Genomic DNA, 19193 nt, shown 5'->3' with positions numbered 1-19193 from the left:
TGGCTCTAAAGGTATTCGAAGTTAATATGAAATCAATACAGATTTTCTATTATTAATAAGTTAAACGTCTGTAGAATCCGTAGCAATGAAATCAATACAGATTTTCTATTATTATTAAGTCAAACGTCTGTAGAATCCGTAGCAATGTGTTTTGGCTACATAATTATTTTCCTCCCTCCTTACATAATTATTATTATTGTCAAAGAAACAATTTCATAATCCTCTGACCCACCATTTGTCTAAAAGTAAAGAAGGTTGACAGGTTCACAAAATAACATTCCGAAAATCAACATAGCAGCTCGGAATTTTTTATAAAGGCTTTAACTTATCCTAACAGACACGAAGAAGATAATCTATTTCTTGTATTAAACACAGCCGACTGCATAATAAATCATATGATATAAGTAATGCATACAAATAAAAATATATTTCTGATAAGATAATGTCAAATCTGAATAATGATAAAATAATAATCCTGTGGCTGAAATGATGATGATGATGATGATGAATGTCGATGTTGAAGAAAGTGAATAATATTATCCCGTTGTTAAACTTTTAATAAATACAATTGAATAAAAATATCCAAGCAAGAACGCTTGCTGCATATTATTCGACGGTTTGATATGAATAATATTAAAGTTTAATGACACATTGAAGTATACTTCTGCTAACGTTACATCCTGTGCCGAACCGGCATAACAGGGCTATCGCCGTACAGACAAAACACATTGTATTAGCTCTTCCTTGCATTATCAAATAGTAATTGGACATACGGAAGGTCAATTCCCGTCTGCAGTATTGTAAATGCTAAAATTAACTTATTTGACTGATTTTTTGTATGTAAATGATGGGTGTATTTATTCCTATTTACAGGAATACTAAAGGGATAACGGACATAATGACCTCGCTTGCAAAATGCGGGTCGGTGACGATAGGAAACCAGCTGGCTTAAATGTTTATCCGTTTATTGGAACCGGTAGGTAAGGCTGACTAATTACTTTTTACGATAACGTTACCTGTTGAAAGGGGTAGAAATCCTAAAATCCGTTGGAATGGGCACGATTGTGAGCACTCGGTTCGAACACTGAACCGTTTTTTCACGCACTAGTAACAAACAGTATGGCAACACATACGCGTGTGAACTTGCGCGTGAGTTTCAGAACACTGAGTGTAGAGCTCGCGGGACGGATACAACTATGATGTGATTCACCGATCTGTTGTCAGCCGGCCTGTTGCTGGCTATAACGCTACACGCTACCGGCGAAGCAGAAGCGAACGCCCAAACTATCCACTCCGTGCACGAGCCTCAGTGAGCCATCATAATGACTCATTGCGGTGACGTCGGACTCGTAATGATGGTCAACTCACACAAATATCTTTGCTTCACCACAAAGATAATACGCACGTATAACATATCGAATACAGCTTATAAAGCAATCAAAAGCACGATACCTCGACTCTCGTAAATATTTCATGATAAAGCAACTGTTTTTCATGAATATACCGAAGTCTTTGCCAATGTAACAAGACATGATAATAAACTGCAATTCAATCAGGCATTTTTAAGTATAAGTGCTAAGATATACTCTTAATTAGTACATAAATGTCTAATAAATGTATAAATCGCAATAACGAAATAAAGTCTGATGTTTGTATTTATGAGCGAAAATATTGTTACCGTTGCTATTTTTATTGTATCGTTGGTCACTAAAATAGAATAGATTTATGAGATAGAATAGTCAATCCATTGGACAGGATTGACGATTTAGTGATTGCAGATGTTCGTGATGGAAAACCCGTATATGGCAGCGTTAATTATTATATTCTCTAGTAGAGAACATAGAGAATCACTACCTAGTCATATCTATTGTGCTACCTATTACGAAGAATGTTGAATACCATGGCTAAATTTTTCCCGCAAGTTATTTCATCTGAACTTTACCGAGGTCGAAATCCCTGGGGGCCATTAATATTGACGACGAAACACAAAGAATAATTGCTCTTATACTACGAACCCATATCAAATTAAAAAATAACGAAATGATAACATGCATAAAAACTTTCATTTTATTAAGTTTACATTATATACTTTGAAAGTAGGTACTCTTTATAACCTAAATATACCTAAACATTTACTCAAATTAATACATCCATCATTTATGTGTTGAGTAATTAGAAAAATTGCAATACACTCTAATCGAAAGCTAATTTAATTTACTATGTGCCACGGTGTTGGTGTCATAAAAGGGTTTGACCGGGGACAGCAAATTGATTTTATTAGTCACCATAATTGAACCACTTGTCATATAAGTCAATACCAATTAGAACCAATTACCGGAGTATTTATCAAACAAACGATATGTGCCACTCAGAATATAGAAAAAAATAAACCCCTTCTTACATTCTGAAAACATTCAATTCAATTGATAGCCTGAAGTGGCCGAAGAACTGGGATAAGAAAGGTGCTTATTTGGGATTCAGCCAACCAATATTGATTTTACCGAATACTATTTCAGTTGTTCTTCCTTAAGGAAGCCAATTTCAAGAAAAGCCTTTCGGTATTTAGGGCAGACTTTTATCCGATAGTGAACAGTCGTGGTTTCATTATACCTAATAATTAAATGCTTCATTACATTTTAAAAGTTGTGAAGAGATGTTTTGAATAAATACAGTTTTTTTATCTCACCTGGATCCGCAACAACAGGTCCCAGGGGATCAAACCGTACCCGATGTTCGACCGCCGCGCGGGCAGCACAAACGAGGTCCGAAAAAAACCTATGCCTACGTAAGGCTAATTCATCACGACCCACGGGCGTAGCTGGAGGCTCCTGCGGACCATCCCCGGCTTCACCAGCAGCCGCAGAACCTTCAAACACTTCATCGTCCTCCGATGACGACTCCGGTTTGGCCGGCAAGCGCGGTTCCGACATACCATTACTGCTGCTTGTTGTAGACTTTAAAATACCAGAGGACTTTCGTCTTACTCCCGGTCGCACATCAACATTAGTCCGCGCCAATTCTTGCTCAAGACGCGCTAACTCTTCTAAAGTAGCAGAATCACGACGACAATCCACAGAAAACCTTTTAAAATCTAAACGACTTCGTTTATAATCCACTGAAAACCTTTTTTTCGATAGATTCTTGAACTGAATACGGTTTACGACATCTCTATCTCCACCATCTTCTGCCGAGTCATCGAAAGCAACTTTATTTTGTTCCGAGTGCGGTGTTTCTGCGGTTTCGTTAATATCACTTTTATCAGGATCAGCATCAGCATTTTTAGGCGTAATCAACTGATCCTCTTTCTTATTCGTAACAGTGTCTGGTTCGACGTCAACATCCAACTTTTCTTTAGTTTCATTTATTTCCGACATCGAATCCATGTTTTCAGACTTTGATTTACTTTTACTGACTTTTTTGTTTGGCCGCGCACAGCAACTTTTAAACATAATTAGACTATTATATTAGAAAAATATATTTTAAGTTCTATTTACTTTCAAACATTGAATAATAAACAACAAGATTAAGTAACAGTAAATAGAAAATTGTGCTAAAAATAGAATTTGAAGTGTTATAACGTGTTTTTAATTCACGATTTGTGTAATAAGTATTGCGAATGAATTCGTAGGTTTTGGTGTCGAGTGCGATATAGGTCGGCGGCCGGCCGGGCGCGCGGCGGCGGGCGACTGTGGCACTGACGCAGGGCGGCAGACGGCAGGCGGCAGGGCGGATGCGCCGCCCCGCGCCCGGCGCATCCTGCCACCCACATAACACGCAGCTCTGTGTATTGGGACGCTACATCCCTTCGCTCTCGACGGTAATCGTAGGCGCGATGTGATTATCGAAATGTAATTCCTAAAAACTTCTGAACACAGTAAAACTCAGTAAAAACTAGAGATGAAACGGATATCCGGCAACTATCCGGTAGGCCGGATATCCGGCCTAAATTTACTATCCGGCCGGATACCGGATAGTAGCTCACTATCCGGCCGGATACCGGATATTAAAAAAACTACGAAAATTTCCTATAATAAAATGAAACATCTTTGAGTCAAATATCAATAAAATGGCTTATAATAATGACGGTTTTTATCTAAAGTCCAAAAAGTTACAAAAAAAGTAGTGACCGACCGAATATTCGTTTTCGTATTCGTTTTCGGCCATTTTCGGCCAAAAAATGGACATTCGGCCATATTTTCGTTTTCGGCTAAAAACTAGCCGAAGCTTCGGCCAAACCGAATATCAGAAATACATGAATAAGATGGTGACGTTTATCGTTCCGATATCTTCGAGAGTGAATCTGGTGCACTCATGATTCCAATCAGACTTGAACGGACGCGGTATTGTCACACTCTTTTGAAGTTGTGAAGTGAGGTTACGTTGTAAAGGGTGTCCAGCGAGAATTTTCCAAGTTCAAAATTGAACACAAATAAAAACAAAAAGTTTTCATTAAGTTTAATTGTTTCAAAATAGAGTCTAATGCGGATTTGAAATACGCCATGAGTCACTGGTCGGGAGCCTACAGAGCGTTTGCAGTTGAGCAATAAGTATTTGAAATGTATTGTCGAATGATCGATGAATGTCTGATACCACAACTGCAACTGCATCCCGGTCAACTACGTAACTCTATTTCAGCAAGAAGGTGTCTCACCACACACGGAGATTACCTCGATGGAGACACTGAGGACTTTTTTTTTTTCAAATAAATGATCAGCAAGTACAGGGACATACCCTAGCTGCCTCGGTCACCAGATCTCACACCATGCGACTTTTTCTTGTGGGGATATTTCAAGTCAATAGTTCACAGCAAACAATCCTTAAATAATTCAGGTTCTGTAAGAAAATATCCGCCGTGAAGTTGCAGGAAAATTATTAGCGCGATTTGCTCTCACATAGTTGCGAATGTAAGGGTCCGGCTGTGAGTGCCTATAGTAAAACGGGCATCATCTAAGACATTGCCTATAAAAAATTAAATTCGCATAGTTAAACTCCAGTTTGCATTTGTAATAAATAATAATAAAATAATTTATTTATTCATTTTTGAAGTTGAAAAATTCCCACTGGACACCCTTTATTTCTTCTTCACTTCCCAATATTTCAATATACACCGGATACAATATTCTACTAAGAATTCATGATTATTTTTTTTGTGTTTTAATGCCGGTTTTCTTTAAGGCCGGGTAGCAGAGAAAATGGCGAAAATGAGGTTTTCATTTTTCATTTTTGAGGTACTAAACAGTAAAATTAAAGGCTAAGATTTTTATTGGGCATAGTTGAGGATATTTTCTAGGGCTATTAACGGATGGAAACACGATTTGATGAAGTTGACTCGATAGAATAAATTCCCAAAGTTACCTCTATTCGTTTTCTATTTATGGTTTTATTTTTAAAATAAGCGATTTGAGATTTTAAATCTTTTACTAAACTAAAGTTCAGAAATAACTTGAGGGCTTTTAACGGATGAAATTTTTATATTGCGTCTTATTTAGTTACTATGTTAAAAAATGTGGAAAAAATCGTCCATGACGGCTTGGACAATCTCAATCAGTCGCGCGGTGGCGCTTACGGAGGACGGACGCGTGTCAGTTTTTTGGCCGTGACAGTTCGCGATTTGTCAATATTTTTGACAATGATGACTTTGATGAGTCACAGTATAATAATATCAGTGTTACTGGAGAAAGCTTAAATTTTTGATAATTAAGAATTATCAATTTTGTCTACCTATTGAAATTTAAATCGTTCGCATCCTTTTAGACGAAGACTCTACTCATGATACATAGTACATTCCTTAAATATGAGACAAAACCAATGAGTTAAAATTACATTTTAATAGTACCTACATACAATCGTCTTACACTCTTTAGAAGAGCACACTGACACAAATAAATAATAAAAAATACTGTCTAAGGTCTGTAGCTAAAGGTCGAAGCTGTAAGATAGAAGAATCTTCTAGCCAAAAAAAGATGGCAGATGCAGCAGATGTCAACGGATTTAAAACTGGAGTTCATATGACTCCTTGTAGACTTGAGTCTCTAGAGCGTCCCTTCCTCCACCATGCGTAAGAATTTTCACAAAAATACTGTCTAAGGTCTGTAGCTAAAGGTCAAAGCTGCAAGATAGAAGAATCTTCTAGCCAAAAAGATGGCAGATGCAGCAGATGTCAACGGATTTAAAACTGCAGTTCATGAGACTCCTTGTAGACTTGAGTGTCTAGAGCGTCCCTTCCTCCACCATGCGTAAGAATTTTCACAAAAATACTGTCTAAGGTCTGTAGCTAAAGGTCTAAGCCGTAATATAGAAGAATCTTATAGCCAAAAACATGGCAGATGCAGCAGATATCAACGGATTTAAAACTGGAGTTCATGTGTATCCTTGTAGTTTTGAGTCTCTAGAGCAGTGGTTCTTAACCTTTAAGTCATGAGGGACCATTTTACCAATTTTCTGCTACCTCATAATCGGTCAAAACCAGTTTGACTGCAAAAATCAGTTAAAAGTGGTTTTGACCAAGGTGTGCAAGTGCACATCGTGGACCACTTGGAATGCCTCCAGGGACCACCAGTGTTCCGCGGACCACCGGTTAAGAACCACTGCTCTAGAGCGTCCCTTCCTCCACCATGCGTAAAAGTTTTCCAAAAATACTGTCTGAGGTCTGTAATAAAAGTCTTAACTGCAAGATAGAAGAATCTTTTAGCCAAAAACATACTGTGGTTATAAAGGTGTACCAAGGGTACATGCTACACCTTTTTATTTGAACTAATTTGGACATATCAAGGTCTATCATTGGTATTTTTTTCAAACTTCTGCGTTGAGCCATTTACGAGATCTGGGACATCACAAAACATTACCCCAGTAAAATTCTAAATAACTTGAGAACCGGAACACGAACAAATTTTGCTATTCGTGGACAAATTACTACGCAATAAGAGCTATCTATCCATGTATTTGGTTCCGGGATAGAACGACTTTCAAAAAAAAAATTAGCCAGGGTAATGTTTGAAACGTTACCCCAGCAAAATCTGACTTTTCCTAATAACTTTAAAACTATAATTTGAACGAATTTTGCTATTAGTGGACAAATTTCTGCTCACGATGGACTAATTATCTGCTATACTCTCGACTCTCTAAAGCACAACATTTATAAAAATTTTGCTGCGGTAATGCACTCCAGGTAACCGTGTGTGATGCTCATTGCTCATAGTGATTTTCGATACAGAGCCCCGTACATACGTTATACATAAATTATGGAAAGAAAACACCCAGAACAATAGGTACAAACAAATATGTATGCAATTTTAGTATGATATTTTTATTTATTAATAAACAAAAAGACTGAACAAAATTGATGCGTGTACTGATTAATGTAATTAACTACATGCAAAGTTTTGTGAATTGCAACAACTATAATTTATTATCCAAGCTCTAAATAATCGCTACTACGAGTAACTGATCATAAAATGTTTTTCCAATCGCTCAAGCTCCCGAGGATCTACCGATAGGTCGGGTGACGTAATCTTGAAATTCTTTTAGCCGGCGCGGAACTTCCGGAAGGTCGGGTGACGCCACGCCTCTTTAAACCGTGTATACTTTGGCAGTTATATTCTATATTTATTCGATTCTAAAATATATTCCCAAAAATTTTGAAAGTTGTTTTAATTTGTATCACTTGGATATGATTTGTATTAGAAAGTGCTGTGAGTGTGACGCTTGAACGGAAGGAAGTCAACCTAACCTAACCAACTGCGTATTTCTAAACTGCGTATTTCTATACTGTGTAGCCGCGAGAGCTCTTTGGCGCGCTGTCTTCGGCGAAGTATTGCGCGCGCAGATTTTGACAGCGCGAAATACCTACTTTAGCAGAAATACCAAGCCTTAATCAATCCTTATCAAAATCAACTGTCAAACGTCATTATGTTTTTGGTCAAAACATTAACAGTTTTCAAAGTTTTTACATTAATTTCAGATTGAAATTTGAGAGTTGAAGGTCATTTTCGTTTTCGTTTTCGGCCGAAAATGAGACTGCAGCCGAAGCTTCGTTTTCGTTTCCGTTTTCGGCTGAAAATCTATATTCGGTCGGACACTAAAAAAAAGCCATATTAAGGCCTTTAGAGATGTCACATAACTAAACCATAGCGATTTATCTATCGATTTTTTTCAAAGAGTTAGTAAAACCTATTTTTGGAGAAATATTTTGTACTAGCGGCCGCCCGCGACTTCGTACGCGTGGAACCCGTTTTACCCCCTTCATCTATCTTACGCGGTTTAGATTTTTTCATACTAATGTTTTTTCCCGCAAACTCCCGTTCCCGTTGGAATTTCGCAATATCCTGTTGTAACTAAGCTTTAAGTTTACTAAGGTACCTGCATGCCAAATTTCAAGCGTCTATCTTAAGTGGCTTAGATTTTTTCATACAAATGTTTTTTCCCGCTAACTCCCGTTCCCGTAAGAATTTTGCAATATCCTGTTATAACTAAGCTTTAAGTTTACTAAGGTACCTGCTTGCTAAATTTCAAGCGTCTAACTTAAGCGGTTTAGATTTTTCATACAAAAGGATTTTCCCTCTTGTTCCCGTTTCCGTGAGAATTTCGGGAATTCCTCGTTGTAACTAAGCTCTAAGTTTAATAAGGTACCTACATGCCAAATTTCAAGCGTCTAACTTAAGTGGTTTAGATTTTTCATACAAAAGGATTTTCCCGCTAATGCCCGTTCCCGTTGGAATTGCTAAGTATCCTATAACCTGCCCAGGAGTATGAAGAATAATTGTACCAAGTTTCGTTAAAATCCGTCAAGTAGTTTTTGTTTCTATAAGGAACATACAGACAGACAGACAGACAGACAAAAATTTTACTGATTGCATTTTTGGCATCAGTATCGATCACTAATCACCCCCTGATAGTTATTTTGAAAATATATTTCATGTACAGAATTGACCTCTCTACAGATTTATTATAAGTATAGATAGGTGTTATTTAACAAAAAACATGTTTTTTTTAATTACTTACAAATATTATTGTAACAATTTTTTATTGATAATATTCAAATTCCATGGACTTCGTGTTAAAAAAAACGATTTCTAAAAAGTACTGGTTCTATTTCTTTAAATTAAAAACTGTTAATTTATTTTCAATTCGTTTATTAAAGGCAACAATCGAAAAATATAGTTGATTTTTGTAATGTTTTTAATAACTAAGTATTCACTGCAATCGATTAATGAACCACGGAAATAATCGATTTTGTTATACAACAAATACCCCAGCACTAAATCTATCATCATCCATTTCACACATTGCGTACATTAAATAAAAAATATTTTTACATCGTATTTAATTAAAATATAATCAATAGACTCAGATTTTACTATATATTTCAAGACAAGTAGTTATTTTTTTTTATTATATTGCTAATAAAATACAAATATTTTTTCAAAAATATTATGCATAGGTATGTAGTATGCGTAATATGGATAACCTTGAAGTGTCATACGGATCATCTTATGTGAAAAAGACTATAGTCGAGTGGCAAAATCTGACATTCTATTCGAACAAATTCGATTTTCGAAAAGTGTGAGTTGTCTAGTCTACTAGACCTACTGATCGCGTTCGAAGCACCTGTGCAGCGCTAAACTCGTTACGACATGCAACATGACAATGGGACAACTATCCGGCCGCCGGATATCCGGCTATCCGGCCTAGCAGCTCGCCGGATATCCGGTATCCGGTATCCGGCCAAACAACTATCCGTTTCATCTCTAGTAAAAACTCAGTAAACCTCATTTATTTCTGTAAGTAGGCTTTTAAAAAAGCACTTTTACACGTCCCAGTATTAACCCTATCACTGCTTCAGGACAATAAATGGGCCAGTGCTGAGAAGAAGCAGCGCAAGAAACTCAAATACAACACGGCTCAAAGAAAATTCGTGTATTTTTTGTGATTTTAATTATTCAAATAATTTTATTATGGTATTGTTCAGTAGACATTTATTTTATCTTGAAGTTTTTATTAGGTCATTGTTGCAGCAATGAGGGTTTTCGCGATTGAAAAACCCGCCAGATGGCAATACGTAGACGCGAGGTCCAAATGATGCATGATTGGTTATTTTTGACATGACATTGACAGATATGTCAAAATCCACCAATCACGCAGCATCTGGACCTCGCATCTACGTATTGCCAATTGCCATCTGGCGGATTTTTCAATCGCGAAAACCCTCATTCAAAAAAATTCGACACGACTTATTTAAATGTTACAACAAACAATAAACTGGAAGTTTTAAGTACTTATAATTGGTTTTTCATGAAAAGCTTTAAGCGGGAGCGGATTGTTAAATTACTTTTTGCGAAGTTCCATTGGCAATTTGAAATTCTTTTATTCTTGTTAAAGCTTTATACGTATTTAAATGTAATATCGTGAGTATTATGTGAATTTAATTAGTATGGTGATATATCTATGTCTAATAAGTGTGAGTAATCAATTAAATTCGTATTAAATACTTAGTTATAACAGGATATTATCTCAAATTCGTAACTACCGATTTGATTCTTCTTTTCCCCTTTCACGGAATGTATTAATCTGACTAAAGGTAACTATAGTCTTTTTCACGTAAGATGATCCGTATGACACTTCAAGGTTATCCATATTACGCATACTACATATGCAGAATATTTATGAAAAAATATTTGTATTTTATTAGCAATATAATAAAAATAAATTAACTACTTGTCTTGAAATATATAGTAAAATCTGAGTCTATTGATTATATTTTAATTAAATGCGATGTAAAAATATTTTTTATTTAATGTACGCAATGTGTGAAACGGAATAGATTTAGTGCTGGGGTATTTCTTGTATGATAAAATCGATTATTTCCGCGGTTCATTAATCGATTGCAGTGAATACTTAGTTATACATAATTGTCAACAACTTCGAGTGTAGAGTCTCCAACCTTCAGAGGAGTGGGTGCAACACGGACATTAGACATGATTTTTGTCTTGTCCATGTTCATTCTGAGGCCCACTTGTTGAGAGGCTCTACTGAGGCCATCGAGCATTGTGCCTAGATCCTCCAAGGTCTCAGCCATGACTACGATATCGTCCGCGAATCGAAGGTGGGTGATGTACTCGCCGTTGATATTTATGCCAAATCCGTTCCAGTCCAGAAGCTTGAAGACATCTTCCAGGGCGGTGGTAAACAGTTTTGGAGATATGACGTCTCCCTGTCTTACCCCTCGCTGCAACTGGATAGGTTTCGAGTCCCGATCCTGGAGGCGGACCGACATTGTGGCGTTTTTGTACAAACCCCTTAACACTTCGATATATCGATAGTCAATTTGGCACCTTTGGAGAGACTGTAGCACTGCCCAGGTCTCGACCGAATCGAAGGCTTTTTCATAATCCACAAACGCCAGGCAAAGTGGTTGATTATACTCCTCGGTCTTCTGTATAATCTGCCTTAGCGTATGTATGTGGTCTATGGTACTAAAGCCTTTTCGGAAACCGGCTTGTTCGGGAGGCTGGAAGTCGTCGAGCCTGCGAGCGAGACGATTCGTAATGACTCTCGAAAACAGCTTGTAGACATGGCTCAGAAGTGAGATGGGTCTATAATTCTTCAACAAGGTTTTGTCACCTTTTTTGAAGAAGAGTACCACCACACTTCTGTGCCATGTCGTAGGCGTTTTTCCTTCGAGGATGACGGAATTGAACAGCTTCTGAAGAGCCCTTAGTACCGGCGTTCCGCCTGCCTTCAAAAGCTCAGCCGTGATTCCATCATCACCCGGTGCCTTGTTGTTCTTCAGCTGTTTGAGAGCCATTCTAATCTCGTACAGACTGACGTCCGGGATATCTTCGGTATAGTGTCGGGTCAGTCTAGCTCTTGGGTCTTCGGCTAGATTTGTGACAGGTGCGCGTACAGTCGTGTATAATTGTCCGTAGAACTTCTCAACCTCTTCCAATATCTCCGGCCCCGACGAAATGGCTCTGCCATCCTCTGTCTTCAGCTTGGTCAGTTGACTTTGGCCAACAGACAGATCTCTTGCGAACACTTTAGAGCCTTTGTTTCGCTCAATCGCTAGGTAGGTCCAACTTCGAGAAAGAGGTCAATCGTCGAATCCAACTCGGATGGGCAGCGTTCGGGAAGCTTCGCCATATACTCACGTCCGAAATACCGCAGTGTCTTAAGTCGAAAGTATTTGACCAATGCGTGTTGCCAGTGATGGTATACGGATCTGAGACGTGGTCGCTTACTATGGGCCTCATAAGAAGGCTCAAGGTCACCCAAAGGGCGATGGAGCGGGCTATGCTCGGAGTTTCCCTGCGTGATCGAATCAGAAATGAGGAGATCCGCAGGAGAACCAAAGTAACCGACATAGCTCGCAGAATTGCTAAAATCAAGTGGCAGTGGGCGGGGCACATAGCTCGTAGAGACGATGGCCGTTGGGGCAGGAAAGTTCTCGAGTGGCGACCACGGGCTGGAAGACGTAGCGTGGGCAGGCCTCCTACTAGGTGGACCGACGATCTGGTAAAGGTCGCGGGAAGAGCCTGGATGCGGGCAGCGCAGGACCGTTCATTGTGGAAAACCTTGGGGGAGGCCTTTGTCCAGCAGTGGACGTCATTTGGCTGAAAAGAAAGAAGAAGAAAGAAGAGAAAGAATACTTAGTTATTAAAAACATCACAAAAATCAACTATATTTTTCGATTATTGACTTTAATAAACGCATTGAAAATAAATTAATAGTTTTTAATTTAAAGAAACAGAACCAGTACTTTTTAGGAATCGTTTTTTTGAACACGAACCATGAAATTTGAGGGTGCCCTCTCAGACGCATAACATTTTTCATCATAATTTAGTTTGGCATAACAGTATTTGCATAAAGTTTTTTCGCATAAACTTTGATATGCATAGTTTTCTAAATGCATAATGGTTTCTTAGGCATAATAATAACTTTCTCTAATTTTCAATACCATAATTTAAATAATCATAAATGTAAAGAACATAATTTTCATATACATAAAGTTTGTTTTTAATAAAATACTACAAACATAATTTAATTATTTATAACATTTAAAGTCATAAAATATTGTCTATAAGAGCAACCAACATTGAAGAGTAAATAATTATGTATTTGTGATGTTACGAACGATCCTCCTTCCACCTTTATACTCTTTCGGCCTATAGATTTGCAAAAACTAAAATTCTCTGTATCATTGTCATTTTTGTTCTTAATTTTTGACCTGTCTCTTAGAAAACTTAAGCTCGTGAAAATACATTCTGTTTGATCTCGAATCCCTCTTATCTATTACTAGCTTTCCGCCCGCGGCTTCGCCCGCGTGGAATTTTGTCTGTCACAGAAAAACGTTATCGCGCGCGTCCCTGTTTCAAAAACCGGGATAAAAACTATCCTATGTTCTTTCCCGGGACTCAAACTATCTCTATGCCAAATTTCATCAAAATCGGTTGCGAGGTTTAAGCGGGAAAGCGTAACAGACAGACAGACAGACAGAGTTACTTTCGCATTTATAATATTAAGTTGGGATAACGCACATATTATACAGTCCACATTTCTTTTACAACATTAAGCTTGCCTGGTCTGAAATTATGTTGATCCCGACTGGCCGTGGTCTCTTCCACGTGGTATTAGTCTGCCCTATACTAAAGTGTAATTTAAAAGCCGGAGGCGCGGAGGGAGTGCGGTCCGGCTGCTGAAGCGAGCATGGCATGCCGGGTATATGTTACGCCAGAGCGGAAGGACCGCACTTCCCGCAGCGCCGGAGATAAGGCAATCCTAATGCTTGCTTGCATGCTTGCTTGCTTGCATGCATGCTTCCTTGCTTGCTTTCTTGCATGCTTGCTTGCTGCTTGCTTGCATGCTTGCGTGCTTGCTGCTTGATTGCATGCATGCTTCCTTGCTGCTTGCTTGCCGCTTGCTTGCTGCTTGCTTGCTGCTTGCTTGCTGCTTGCTTGCATGCTTGCTGCTTGTTTGCATGCTTGCTTGCTGCTTGCTTGCATGCTTGCTGCTTGCTTGCTTGTTTGCAACCTTGCTTGCATGCATGCTTACATGCTTCCTTGCAGCTTGCTTGCATGCTTGTGTGCTTGCTGTTTGATTGCATGCTTGCTGCTTGCTTGCATGCTTGTTTGCATGCTTGCTTGTCTATTTATATTTGTTAACTTATATTTTATATGTATAACATTTTTATATTTCATATTTGTTAACATTATGGTATTTTGTATATTATGAATAGTAATATTTATGGAATTGGTTTAGATGCCAATAAATGTTATGCCTAGAAATCGTTATTAAAAAAACAAGTATACAGAAAAAATATATACTAAAATATTATTATAATAAAAGTGGTTATGGCAAAAAAAAATATGCCTTATCATTTATTCTGTATGAACGTTATGCGAAATGATGAGTATGCCAAATAACTTTATGCACTCTTAAATTATGACAATATTTTTTATGCAACCGAATATGGACCCGAAATTTGAATATTATCAATAAAAAATTGTTACAATAATATTTGTAATTAAAAAAAACATGTTTTTTGTTAAATAACACCTATACAAAATATTTCTCTAAAAGTAGGTTTTACTAACTCTTCGAAAAAAATCGATGATAAATCGCTATGGTTTAGTTATGTGACATCTCTAAATCTTTCAAACTCGAAACGTCATACGGATCATCTTAGGCAGTGTTGCCAGAAGGTTACTTTTGTAACCTTTTAGGTTACTTTTGAACTGCTGTGGTTACTTTTAGGTTACACTAATGAAAAGGTTACTTTTAGGTGATTTTTCAGAAATTGTAGAATTAACTTTACAGGTTATTCAGTAAAAAATATTAATAGTGACAATTTAAACATTATGTCATAAAGTGCATTTAAACTTGAATTTGATTTATTATTTGTTAAAAAAAATGAGTTTTAGCGAATGTTTTTCGATAATAAAACGCAAATCCATGAAACGTTTTTATACGACTGGTCACTTTTCGAATTTAGATGATCAATTGTATTCATTTTCCATCCATGAACAACCTTACACAATCATCGCTCCCCTCGAAAACTTGGAACAAGATTCTACAATACGAAGTACGAACCCGTGTGTTCGCTCCTATCAAGTATTCTGTAGTACTCGTTCTATTATGACCTTCATACCCGCAGGGGAATGTAAACTTCTGAGGTATTTGCCCCGGTATCTCTATTGAACACAGAGCACGTAACTCAATAATCCAAAAGGTTGGTATGAGACGGTGTAAAATGTAGAGTCCTGAAGGTTTTGTTTTGCGACAAAACATTTGGAGATCCTCGAAGGCTCTTTTGTTGATGATAATCAAACTGTTGTTTGTGTGAATTCGCCAATAAAAATATTACAACTGTGTTGCCTCAAGGCATGTTCTGTTCACGTCATGCTGAGATGTAGTGGAACTTTTATTCGAACTTCGAACTTTTTCGTATACAAAAAAGTGATTCATAGAACCCATGTACGTACGTACATAGGCATATTATATGTAGAACAATGAATCGTGATCGATATTGAAATACCGAATTTAGAACAGAATTCAGTTCATGATTGTTAAACACTATCTTGGCAATACCGAAACTTTTTAATGCATTAGGAGCAATGAAGATCCAAAGATTTTTAAGCAGCTTTGTAATTTTCCGCGACAATAGGAAAGTTACTGAAAGTCAATGGTTGTGACAATAAAAGAAGAATCGTTATGTTTTTATATGTACAGAGGTGTGGCAGTAATAGGTCTGGGCTCAATGAGAACATTCAGACAATAGAGTAGTTGGCTGCAAGTAATGACTCGCCGTTGGGTGCAAGCTAGGCGCGCGTGCGGGTTAGGCTAGACAGACAAATTGTTCTATTATTATGACGTAAAGTGTTCAATTAGATAGTAGGTATTAGTATTATGGTTCTATTGACGTAAAGTTTGGATAACTGCACCAGACTCAATTAGACGTATGAAATTCGGCGTATTAACGGTTGTCAAAAACCATGTAACTGTGTGTTTCATTCTATGACAACATAAGTGGTAGCATTTTAAATATTAGTTAAATTTTTAATACATAACTTGAAAAAAACAATTCTACGTAGCTGCAGTGCCCAGCATATTGATAATGAATTTAATCAATATTTATTTTATAGCTTTAAAATCAACTAAAATAGAATATCATGGTAGTTGTGCAGTTGACTCTACTACAATGAGAACGCTGAATTCTTTTAAATATTCACATTAAATATATAATATTTTTTTTTACCTTATCAATAAAATTTAAAATATACAAGAGTTGGGATGGGACAGTCTCCAAATTTTATTTTATTTTTTCCTATAATCAATTTTTAGGCACACAGATGTGGGTTGCATAGTTAATGGTATCAAGTAGTCTTAGACCAGCACTGGAACATCAAATGAAAAAGGGGCAGAAGAAGCTTTTTTCATTTGATGTTCGGTGGTAGACTCAGGAGCTGGGGACACTGAGAGTTGGGAAATCAAGCATATTGTTAACTATTGTTCCTTAGTTTGTGAAATAACTTAATGGGTGTGAAATACATGCATATGAATGAATACATGTGTGTGGTACTGTGTTCGTTCAAGTATGAGCACTGATTAAATGTGAAAATGCAAGATTTATTCATTTGCCATTACTGGTGATCACACATGAATGGACTTTCATATTTTAAAAATGAAGGATTTTTAAGCAGATAAGCTTTAAGATGGCCACTAGGCAATCTTAAAAATCCATACCTTGCTCTTCAATATTTTCATACATTTGTGAAATATTCTAATGAGATTCTAATAATAAAATCACTGTCAAAAATGAAATTTTTGTACAAAATGTTGGAGAAAAACTTTTACGATATCTGACATTTTTATTTCTGTTTTTTTCAATAACATTGATTAAAGTCTATAGCAGAAGTAATATCATATGACCTATCAATATAATATTTTTGATATTGGCAAACTTCAATACACTAACAAATAAACCATACAATTAATTTGGATATAAAAATGCCATGAAGACAAAAAATTGGCTTAATATAAAAAATAATTAATGTATTTTAGAACTGGTTGAAGATGGATATTGATATAATCCAAAATGACAAAGTTCTGTCCACCTAACATTTATTTTAAAGAATAGTCTATCTAGATACCCTGCTATCGTTTAGCTATGGAAAACGAATAGACTGGAGTTGAATCACGCAATAGAGAAACGCTTGTGATACATACAAGCACCGGGCCTGTCGGGCCATTTATTTAATTACATTTACGCCAATGTCTACAGTAGCCGGATGGTGTAAGTGTTATTTTATAAGTATAGCTCAGTGTTCTGATTTGGGTACCTTAATCAGTAAACTTAAAATCATTCTAAATGCGCACAATTTAGTTTATAGTAGGTATTATATAGTTCGAGAAAAGGGAGGCGAAAAAATCCATGAAAGTAACGAATTTATCGTCGTCGCTACGCAGGTAGGAAAGTAATAATCATTTAAATATATAAAAATAGGATACACCACTTACCTTAGGACTGTAAATGAATGTATACTTCTTGATGTGCACTATTAATGCTTGTAAACAATAAATCACTAATTATTTACGGTATAAAATGATAAAAAATCAGTCTTGTTTTAGGTTATTTGTCAGATAATGGATGCCACAGATGACAGATGCCAACTCTGCTCTATTGTCTATGGTTCTCCAATGTTGCCAGTTTATTAAATATCAAATAGGAATCGATACCGGCTCGTACTGTAATCGTATAATAATCGTACTTGATTGTTGTACATTTATAACCCGGTTGAGTTAACTACCCGCATCCAGGCTCTTCCGCAACTTTACTAGATCGTCGGTCCACCTATTAGGAGGCCTGGCCACGCTTCGTCTTCCAGCCCGTGGTCGCCACGCCACTCGAGAACTTTCCTGTCTCAACAGCCATCGTCTCTACGAGCTATGTGCCCCGCCCACTGCCACTTGATTTTAGCTATGTCGACAACTTTGATTCTCCTGCGGATCTTCTCATTTCTGATTCGATCACGCAGGAAAAAGAACTCCGAGCATAGCCCGCTCCATCGCCCTTTGGGTGACTTTGAGCGCAGGACCGTTCATAATGGAAAACCTTGGGGTAGGCCCATAGAGTTATTAACCAAACTCTATGGGTAGGCCATTGTCGATCGAAACGAGCGAGTTAAGTGCGCACCTCGCTGAATGCGACTCCCTCTCACTCACATTTCCTATGAAGTCACCGCCTGGTGCGCCGTTAGCTCGACCGGGTTGTACTTACTGCTTTAGCCAGATATTACAAAATTGTATCTGTCTTTCTTTATCCATCCAACGAATTTTATATTATATTTGCATTATCCCTCCCAGGTTTGTTTATTTAATGAGAGCTATTATTTTTTGATTTGAAGAATGTTTTTAACTTGTAGTTCACAAAGGATAGTGCCAGGGTCTGGACCAAGTGTTGCCCAGAATCAACCTATAGTGCATTTTGTTCCTCAGGCCTATACTAATGTGTTAACTGAAGCGCACTGAATTCTATCCCTGGAGTTAAGAGAAAAAAAGAGTTTTGTTTTGAATTATTTACATACAAAATATCATCGATGTATACGTACTACGCATTAGATTTCACGATTATGGCATTAAATAACACTCGCTATGTTGAACTTAACCATAATGCATCCGTACACGTTACTTTAATGTGATTTAGACATTCTTTATAAACGATCTAGCGCTGTTTTAATTGTTTGGTAAGTTGAAAAAATTCATTATTTCCAAAATGAAGCAAGAAGTTTTAGTTTTCTATACTTGCAAAAAATCAATTTATTGGTGTATTACAATCGATTATTGAAGTTATTGTAAGCTAAAACTTATTGCTCCATTTTGGAAATAATTAACTTTTGTCAAGTAACCAAACTACTGCAACAGCGCTTGATCGCTTATAAAGAATGTCGAAGTCGTACTAAAGTAAGGTGTACGGATGCAGTATGGTTAAGTTCAACGTAGCAAGTGTTATTTAATGCCACAATTGCAAAATCTTATGCGTAGTACGTATACATCGATGATATTTTGTATGTAAATAATTCAAAACAAAAATCTTTTTTTTCTTCTAACTCCAGGGATAGATTTCAGTGCGCTTCGGTTTACAAATTAGTATTGGCCTGAGGAACAAAATGCACTATCGTTTCATTCTGGGCAGCACTTGG

The sequence above is a fragment of the Ostrinia nubilalis genome, chromosome 1 (assembly GCF_963855985.1).
Source record: "Ostrinia nubilalis chromosome 1, ilOstNubi1.1, whole genome shotgun sequence".
In the NCBI taxonomy this organism is placed as follows: domain Eukaryota; kingdom Metazoa; phylum Arthropoda; class Insecta; order Lepidoptera; family Crambidae; genus Ostrinia; species Ostrinia nubilalis.
The sequence above is the reverse complement of the archived record's forward strand: the minus strand, read 5'-3'. Positions refer to the sequence as shown.